Source organism: Sapajus apella, unplaced genomic scaffold (assembly GCF_009761245.1).
Source record: "Sapajus apella isolate SASKATOON/1434 unplaced genomic scaffold, GSC_monkey_1.0 scaffold205, whole genome shotgun sequence".
Taxonomy (NCBI): Eukaryota; Metazoa; Chordata; class Mammalia; order Primates; family Cebidae; genus Sapajus; species Sapajus apella.
Window position 1 is genome coordinate 352,394 of NW_022437145.1, and position 10,120 is coordinate 362,513.

The window sequence follows — 10,120 nt, forward strand, 5'->3', positions numbered from 1 at the left end:
TCAAGCCTGTAATCCCAGCACTTTGGGAGGCCGAGGCGGGTGGATCACGAGGTCAAGAGATTGAGACCATCCTGGTCAACATGGTGAAACCCCGCCTCTAATAAAACTACAAAACATTAGCTGGGCATGGTGGCGCGTGCCTGTAATCCCAGCTACTCAGGAGGCTGAGGCAGGAGAATTGCCTGAACCCAGGAGGCGGAGGTTGCGGTGAGCCGAGATCGCGCCACTGCACTCCAGCCTGGGTAACAAGAGCGAAACTCTGTCTCAAAAAAAAACAAAAACAAACAAACAAAAAAAAAAAAAAAAAATTTTTAAAATTGAAAGTGTGTGTCCTGTTTTTTCTTTCTTCTTTTTTTGAGATGAAGTTTCACTCTCGTCACCCAGGCTGGAATGTAGTGGTGCAGTCTCAGCTCACTGCAACCTCTGCCTCCTGGGTTCCAGCGATTCTTGTTCCTCAGCCTCCCGAGTAGCTGAGATTGCAGGTGTGTGTCACCACACTTGAAGAATTGTTTTATTCTTTACTTTAGAAAGTGTCAGTCCTTAATGATAAAGTATAATGTTGACTATGGGTTTTTCACAGGCATCCTTTACTGAGTTGAGGAAATTCCTTTCAAGTTCTAGTTTGTTGAGTTTTTTTTGTTTGTTTTTTTGTTTTTATGATGAAAGCATGTTGTTTTTTTGTTTTTTTGGTTTTTTTTGCATCTATTGAAATGATCATGTGGCTTCCTCTTTATTAACATGTTATATATTGTATTACCATTGCTTTTCATCTTTTGAACCAATCTTGAATTCTTGGTATAGATCTCACTTGGCTATGGTATATAATCCTTTTTTATATGATGCTTGATTCCATTTGCTAGTATTTTTTCTTGAGGATCTGGTGTTTATATTCATAAGAGTACTGGTCTATAACCTTCTCATGTTTTTCTTTTTCTGATTTTGGTATCAGGGTAATACTGGCTTCATATGATAAATTAGAAAGTATTCCCTTCTCGTCTACTTTCTTGGAACAGTTTGTGAAGGATTTGCTAGTTCTTCATTATACATTGGATAAAATTCACCAGTGGTGCTGTCTGTTCCTGGGCTTTTCTTTGTATAGCTTTTTAGGTTACTAAATTAATCTCTTTGCTTGTTGTAGGTCTATGCAGATTTTCTTTCCTTTCTTTCTCTCTCTCTCTTTTTTTTTTTTTTTTTTTTTTGAGACAGAGTCTTACTTTGTTGTCCTGCCTGGAGTGCATCGCTGCGATTGTAGCTCATGGCAGCCTCAACCTCCTGGGCTTAAGCGATCCTCCCCGCTCAGGCTCCTGAGTAGCTGAGACTACAGGCATGAGCCACTATTCCCAGCTAATCCTGTTTCTTCTTGAATCAGATTTGGTAGTTTGTTCTTTTCTAGGAATTTACCTATTTCAACTAGGTTATCTGATTTGTTGGGATTGTTCATAGTATTTTCATAATCCTTTTTATTGTATAAAGTCAGCAATAATGACACATCTCTTAGTTTTCATTTTAGTAATTTGAATCATCTCTCTTTTTTTCTTGGTCAGTCTAGATAAAGGTTTGTCAGTTTTTTGATATTTTCAAAGCACTGAGTCTGTTTCACTGATACTTCTCTATGTTCTTTTCTTTGTTTTTGCTCTACATTATTTCTCCCTTTTGCTTGCTATGGGTTTAGTTTGCACTTTTCTTTCTAGTTTAAGATGAATGGTTATGTTATTGAGTTTTTTCTTTTTCTTTTTCTGAGATGGGATCTCACTCTGTCACCCAGGCAGAAGTACAGTGGCGCAATCTCGGCTCACTGCAATCTCTATCTCCTGGGCTCAAGGGATCTTCCTACCTCAGCCTCCCGAATAGCTGAGACCACAGGCATGTGCCACCATGCCTGGCTAATTTTTTGTCTTTTTGGTAGAGATAGGGTTTCATCATGTTGCCCAGGCTGGTCCCAAACTTCTGAGCTCAAGGAATCCTAGTGCCTTGGCCACCCAGATTGCTGGGATTACAGGCATGAGCCAACATGCCCAGCCAAGATTTTTCTTCTTTTTCTTTTCTTTTCTTTTCTTTTTTTTTTTCAATGAACAAAGGTTTTTATTATTCTTACTCCTTACTCTGAATATCCACCTAACAGATGGAAATTGTTATCTCCTCTCTTCTTGTTCAGTCTTTTATGGATGGGGATGTTTGGGGGAAAAGTGAGGATGGCTATATTCCTGGAGCCAAATAATGTTCAGGTAAGGTTGGCAGAAAAATTGGATAATAATTGAATGAGAGAAAAAAAGAATGTTACATCTTTTTTTAAAATACTTTTTTTTTTTGAGAGGCGGAGTTTCGCTCTTGTTACCCAGGCTGGAATGCAATGGTGCGATCTCGGCTCACTGCAACCTCTGCCTCCTGGGTTCAAGCAATTCTGCCTCAGCCTCCCGAGTAGCTGGGACTACAGGCACGTGCCACTGTGCCCATCTAATTTTTGTATTTTTTTTAGTAGAGACAGGGTTTCACCATGTTGACCAGGATGGTCTCGATCTCTTGACCTTGTGATCCACCTGCCTTAGCCTCCCAAAGTGCTGGAATTACAGGCATGAGCCACCGCGCCCGGCCAAGAATGTTACATCTTACATTTTACCTGGATTCTGGGTAAAGAAGGAAGTGGAACAATAATCACTACTGGGTAGTTGATATTTAACTGATACGCACAATCACGATAGTGGCAAGGAAAATGACATTTGTAATGTCATCCCTAATGACACTCAGTTCTATCCTTTATTCCTCCTCTTGGGCATCCCAGGGCTGGTAGATATGCACATCTCAATTAGATTCCTCACTTTTTTTTGGGGGGGGGGGTATCTTTTTGCATTCCTGGGGAATGCCGCCATCCTATTTGAGGGCAAGACAGCATAGTCTCCAGGAGCCAGTGTCCTTTCTGGCCATGTTGGACTCTATTCAGCTGGACCTGTCCATAGCTAACATCTGTAAAATGCTGGACATCTTGTGATTCAGTTTCAGAAATACATCTTTTTAAATTTTAGTAAAAATCATGTAATACAAAAATTATCCTTTAATAATTTTAAGCATACAATTCAGTAGTGTTAACTGTATTCACATTGCTTTTTAAAATAGGGGTTTCCAGTGAAATTTTCTAGACAGATTATAAAAGAGCTGCAACACTTGTATTCACAGTGTTGTACAGCAGATCTGTAGAACTTTTTCATTTTGTAAAACTGAAACTACACCCACTGGACAACAAGACCTCATTTACCACTTCCTCCAGCCCCTGGAAACCATCATTCTACATTCTACTTCCTTTTTGTATGAGTTTGAGTACTTTAGATACTTCAGAAAACTAGAAGCATACTTTTAAACAAATTTTAATTTTAATATTAGTGGATACATGGTAGGTATATATATTTTTATAGGGTTCATGAGATTTTATTTTTTTAGATGAAGTCCCACTCTGTCACCCAGGCTGGAGTGCAGTGGCATGATCTTGGCTCACAGCAATCTCCACCTCCCGGGTTCAAGCGATTCTTGTGCCTCAGCCTCCCGAGTAGCTGGGATTACAGGGGTGTACCACCACACCCAGCTAATTTTTGTATTTTTAATAGAGACGGGGTTTCCCCATGTTGTTCAGGCTGATCTCGAACTCCTGACCTCTGGTGATCCACCCTCCTTGGCCTCCCAAAGTTGCGTGAGTCACCACGCCTGGCAAGATGTTTCGATATAAGGCATGCAATACATAACAATCACGTAATGAAAATGGAGTATCCATGCCCTCAAGCATTTATCCTTTGTGTCACAAGATTTTTTGTATGTGAATATACTTTATTTCATCATTTTTGTTAACAGTTGAAACTCTGGGAATTCAAAATTAACATCCTTGCCCGTAAGCTTCTTAACAGACACCAGAAAAAGTTTCAACTTTGCGTTCCACATTGTTCTGCTGTGCTTTGTCCAAATGAACCTTTTATGAGCTGGCTGCCATCCTGTTTCATGTGGGTTTTCTTGCCCATGATTTCACTTGGGAAGACCAAGTCCTCAAGGATTGCATTGTGCATAGCTGTCAGAATATGGTTCCTGGGATGATTTTGCTTATTTTTTATATGGCTTTTTCAAGTTGGCTGAGGCAGAATTCTCTGAGTAGTAAAGACAACATGTTTCCCACTGAACTTTTTCTCTAATTCACATAGTAGCTGGACTTGGATTTTCTGGAAGGATTTCAGTTGAGGAACTGGAACAAAGATTATGATGGCTTTCCAACCACCAACTTTCATTTCCTTGGCTGCTATAATATTCAGCTCCCTGAACTGAGTCTTGAGGTCTGAGTTCACTTTCTGCTCCAGAAGAGCCTGGGAAATGCTGGACTCAACCTCGTCCGGCTTCTCACCATTGGGCTTCACAGTCTTGGCACTCAAATTGAACATGGCCTTCTCCTTGCTGAGTGCCGGCTTAGGGAGAGCCAATTATAGTTTTATTTTAAAATGGATAATTAAATTATTATTGACTATAGTCACATACTAGCTCTTACTTGTTCTATTTTATTGTGGCATTAACCATCCCCACCTCCCTCATACAGCTCCACTACCTTTTCCAGCCACTGGTAACCATTCTTGTACTCTCTATCTCTATGAGTTCAATTGTTTTCGTTTTTAGATCTCACAAATAAGTGAGAACATGCTGTATTTGTCTTTCTGTGCCTGGCTTATTTCACTTAACACAATGATGTCCAGTTCCCATCCATGTTGTTGCAAATGACAGGATCTCATTCTTTTTTTTTATAGCTGAATAGTACTTCACTCCGTTGTATATTAAGTACCACATTTTCTTTATCCATTTGTCTGTCAATGGACATTTAGGTTGCTTCCAAATTTTGGCTATTGTGAATAGTGCTGCAGTAAACATGGGAGTACAGACATCTCTTTAATAACCTGATTTCCTTTCTTTTGGGTATATACTCAGCAGTGAGATTGCTGGCTCATATAGTACCTCTGTTTTTAGTTTTCTGAAGACCTCCAAACTGTTGTTTGTACTAATTTACATTCTCACCAACAGTGTATGAAGGTTCCCTTTTCTCTACAGCCTCACCAGCATTTGTTATTGCCTGTCTTTGTATATAAGCCATTTTAACTGGTGTTAGATTGTATCTTACTGTAGTTTTGATTTGCATTTCTCTGATATTGAGTCATGTTGAACACCTTTTCATATTCTTGCTTGCCATTTGTATGTCATCTTTTGAGAAACGTCTATTCAAATAGTTTGCCCATTTTTAAAATCAGATTATTATTATTTTTCTCTATAGAGTTGTTTGAGCTCCTTATATATTCTGGTTATTAATCCTTTGTCAGATGGGTAGTTTGCAAATACTTTCTCCCATTCTGTGGGTTGCCTCTTTACTTTGTTGATTTTTACCTTTGCTATGCAAAGCTTTTTAACTTGGTGTGATCCCATTTGTCCATTACTGCTTTGGTTGCCTGTGTTTGTCGGGTATTATTCCACAGTGTAATTTTTGCCCAGACCAATGTCCTGGAATTCCCCTGATGTTTTCTTGTAGTAGTTTCATTGTTTGAGGTCTTAGATTTGAATCATACTTTCTGTCATTATTATTTAGCATAATGTCCAACTCAAGGCTCATCAGTGTTACAACAATGTAGTATTTCCTTTCCTTTATTATAATTTAAGAGACAGGGTCTTGTCTCGCTCTGTTGCTTAGGCTGGAGTGCAGTGGCATGATTATAGTTCATTGTAACTTCAGACTCCTGAGTTGAAGTGATCCTTGTGCCTCCGTCTCCTGAGTAGCTAGGACTACAGGCATGTGCCACCATGTCTGGCTATTTATTTATTTATTTATTGAGACTGTCTTTCTCTGTTGCCCGGGTTGGAGTGCAGTGGTGTGATCTTGGCTCACTGAAACCTCTGCCTCCCAGGTTCAAGGGATTCTCCTGCCTCAGCCTCCCAATTAGCTGGGACTACAACTACAGGTGCGTGCCACAACACTCAGCTAATTTTCTGTATTTTTTTTTTTTTTTTGAGACAAAGTCTTGCTCTGTTGCCAGGTGCCAGGCTGGAGTGCAATGGTGCAATCTCGGCTCACTGCAACCTCTACTTCCCGGATTCAAACAATTCTCCTGCCTCAACCCCCCAAGTAGCTGGGAACACAGGTGTGTGCCACCATGCCCAGCTAATTTTTTGTATTTTTTAGTAGAGATGGGGTTTCACCATGGTCTCGATCTCTTGACCTCGTGATCCACCCGCCTCAGCCTCCCAAAGTGCTGAGATTACAGGCTTGGGCCACCGCACCTGGCTGAATTTTTTGTATTTTTAGTAGAGATGAGGTGTCACCATATTAGCCAGGATGGTCTTGATCTCCTGACCTCATGATCTGCCCACGTTGGCCTCCCAAAGTGCTAGGATTACAGATGTGAGCCACTGTACCCGGCCAATTTTTAAATTTTTTGTAGAGAGTCTTGCTGTGTTGCCCAGCCTAGTCTCAAACTCCTATTGCCAAGCTATTCTCCCACCCCAGCCTCCCAAAAAGCTGGGTTTACAGGCATGAGCCACCATGCCTGGCCTATTTCCTTTTTTAAAGCTGGATATTATTCCATTGTATGTATATACCATATTTTCTTTATGCATTCATCCATCAGCAGACATTTGGATTGCTTCTACCTGTTGGTTATTGTGAATAATGCTGTGATGAACGTGAGTGCAATTTCTTTTTAAAACAGATTTGTTGAAATATTCATGTCATACAATTCACTCATTTAATATATATAGTACAATGGTTTTTAATATATTTACAGATATGTGCAACCATCACCTGTTTTTGAATATTTTCATCACCTCAAAAAGAAACCTTGTACCCATTGGCTGTTAACGCCTATCTCCTGACCCTCCCACCCAGCCCTAAGCAAACACTAATCTGCTGTCTTTATAGATTTCCTGATCCTGGACATTCAAATGAATGAAACCGTGTAATATGTGGCCCTTTGTTGACTGGCATCTTTCACTTAGCATAGTATTTTCAAGGCTCATTCATGTTGTTATATATCACTACTTCACTTCTTTTCATCCCTGAATAATATCCCATTGTATGGATACAACACATTTTTAATCCATTCATCAGTTAGTAGACATTTGGGTTGTTTCCACTTTTTGGCTATTATGAATAAAGTGGCCATAAAGATTCATGGACAATTTTTAATGTGGGTTTTTGTTTTCATTTCTCTAGCAGTGGAATTACTGGTTCATATGGTAACTGTATGTTGAATCATTTGAGGAATTGCCAATTTTCCACAGCGGGTGTACCATTTTACATTCCCAACAGCAGTGTATAAGGATTCCAATTTCTCCACATCCTTTCAAACATTGATTATCTAACTTTTTAATTCTAGTTATCCTTTCAGGTGCGAAATAGTATCTCATTGTGGTTTTGACTTGTATTTCCCTAATGGCTAGCCATGCTGAGCATCTTTTCATGTGCTCATTGGCCACTTGTATATCTTCCGTGGAGAAGTAGATCATTTGCCTATTTTTAAATTGGGTTATTTGTCTTTTATTGAGTTGTAAGTGTTCTTTATGTATATTAGATAGAAATTTTTTAGCCAACATATGAATTGCAGATATTTTCTTCCATTTTGTGGGTTGTCTTTTTCAGTCTTCTTTTTAAATACAGGCATTTACAGTTAAGAATTTCTCTCTGATCACTGCATTAGCTGCATCCATAAATTTTGGTATGTTGTGTACTCATTATCATTCATCTCATAGTAGTTTCTAATTTCCCATACAATTTCAGCTTTAACTTATTGTTTATTCAAATGAGTCTGGTTTTGCTTTATATATTTGGACTCTTGTTAGGTATATTAATGTGTATAATTATATCTTTGGTGGATTGAGCCTTTCAGTGTTATAAAATCTCTTTTGGATCTAGTAACAATTTTTGCCTTCAAGTCTTTTTCTGATATTAATATAGACCCCCAACCTTAGTACTTTGGCTACCATTCGCATGGTATATCTTTTTCCATCCTTTTACTTCCAACTTATTATGTGTCTTTGAGTCTTAAGTGTCTCTTGAATAAAGCACATTTTTAGATTGTGTGTGTGTGCTTGTGTGTGTATCTTTTAAATGCATTCTGTCAATGTATGTTTAATCCGTTTACATGTAATTGCGGATAAGGTAAGGTTTACATCTGCCATTTTACTATTTGTGTGTTATGTCTTAAGTCTGTTGTTCCACATTTCCTCCATTACTGTCTTTTTTTGTTAGATGTTTTATTTTGTACCATTTTATGTGTCATATATTTACTATTATTTTTTTAGTTTTTTTTTTGGGGGGGGCTGCCATAGGGATTACCATTAACATCTTAATCTGAACCATCTCATTCTGATTAATACTAATTCATGTCACTTGTATACAAAAATTTTGCTTCTAATACAGCTGTTCCCCTCCTCCTTTATGCTGTTATTGTTACACATTACATCTTTATACATGGTCTACCCATCTTAGATTTATAATTACTGCATTTTAGTTACGTTTTAAATCAGATGGGCACAAAAAATGAGTTACAAACCAAAATCATTTATATTTACTTAAGTAGTTCTATTTACTATTGCTCTTTATTTCTCCATGTGTATTCAAGTTACTTCTAGTCTCCTTCCATTTCAGCCTGAAGGACATACTTTACGTAGAACAGGTTGGCTGCTTTCAAAATTCTTTTTTTTTTTTTTTTTTTTGAGACAGAGTCTCACTCTGTCGCCAGGCGCCAGGCTGGAGTGCCGTGGAGTGATCTCGGCTCACTGCAACCTCCGCCTCCCGGGTTCAAGCAATTCTCCTGCCTCAGTCTCCCAAGTAGCTGGGACTACAGGCGTGCGCCACCAGGGTTTCACCATGTTGGCCAGGATGGTCTCAATCTCTTGACCTTGTGATCCGCCTGCCTTGGCCTCCCAAAGTGTTGGGATTACAAGTGTGAGCCACCACGCCCGGCCAAAATTCTGTCTTTTGAGGGTTGATTATGATATGTCTAGGTATGGAGCTCTTTGTGTTTAACCTACATGCAGTTCATGGAGTTTCTTGGATAGGTAGATTATTATTTTCCATCAAATGTGAGACATTTTCAAGCATTTCTTCCGATATTTTGCCCCCTTCTCTTTGTGTATATTGGTACATTTGGTGGAATCCCAAAGGTTTTAGAAGTTTTGCTTATTTTTATTCATTCTTGTTTCTTTCTTTTCCTCACAGAGGTTAATGTCAATGAATCTATCTTCAAGTTTGCTGATTCTTTTTCTGTCAGATCTACTATTGAACCTCTTTAGTGAATTTCTCACTTCAGTTATTGTACTTTCCAAATCCAGAATTTGTGCTTTCTTACCCACTCTAGTTTTCTCTCTTCTTTGTTATTCTCTGTTTGGACATCATTCTTATTCTTTCCTGTATTTCTTTTTATTATTTATTTATTTATTTATTTATTTTTATAGAGATAGGGTTTCACCATGTTGGCCAGGATGGTCTCAATCTCCTGACCTTGTGATCCACCTGCCTCGGCCTCCCAAAGTGCGGGGATTACAGGCATGAGTCACCTTGCCTGGCCTCTTTTTTTTCTTAGATGGAGTCTCACTGTTGCCCAGGCTGGAGTGCAGTGGCATGATCTCAGCTCACTGCAACCTCTGCCTCCCAGGTTGAGGTGATTCTCTTGCCTCAGCCTCCTGAGTATCTGGGATTACAGGTGCGCGCCACCACACCCAGCTAATTTTTGCATTTTTAGGAGACTGGGTTTCACAATGTTGGCCAGGCTGGTCTCGAACTCCTGACATTGTGACCCCCCTGCCTTGGCCTCCCAAAATGTTGGGATTATAGGTGTGAGCCACTACGCCTGGCTCTTTCCTGTATTTCTTTAGACATGGCTTCCTTTGGCTCTTTGAATATGTTGTTTAAAATAGCTGATTTAAAATCTGATAATGTAAAATACCACATAACTAGCTGTTCCTACTGGAATTCATCAAAATTATTTTTTTTCAGCTGAAGCTCTCTGGGTTGCTGCAAGCTTTTGGTGAATTTCCAGAGTTCTCTGAAAGTTGATTCTTTTTTTATTTTTTTTTTTTTGTTTTTTTTTGAAAGTTGATTCTTATAGTGTGTGGC

At 39.0% G+C, this 10,120-nt stretch overlaps 1 protein-coding gene and 1 pseudogene across 1 annotated transcript in view; one reads left to right on the forward strand and one right to left on the reverse strand.

Moving 5' to 3' along the window:
- PHETA2 (PH domain containing endocytic trafficking adaptor 2) overlaps positions 1-10,120 on the forward strand; it is a 49,251-nt gene that overhangs the window by 11,892 nt on the left and 27,239 nt on the right. The window lies entirely within an intron of this gene.
- LOC116544087 lies at positions 3,802-4,419 on the reverse strand (annotated as a pseudogene).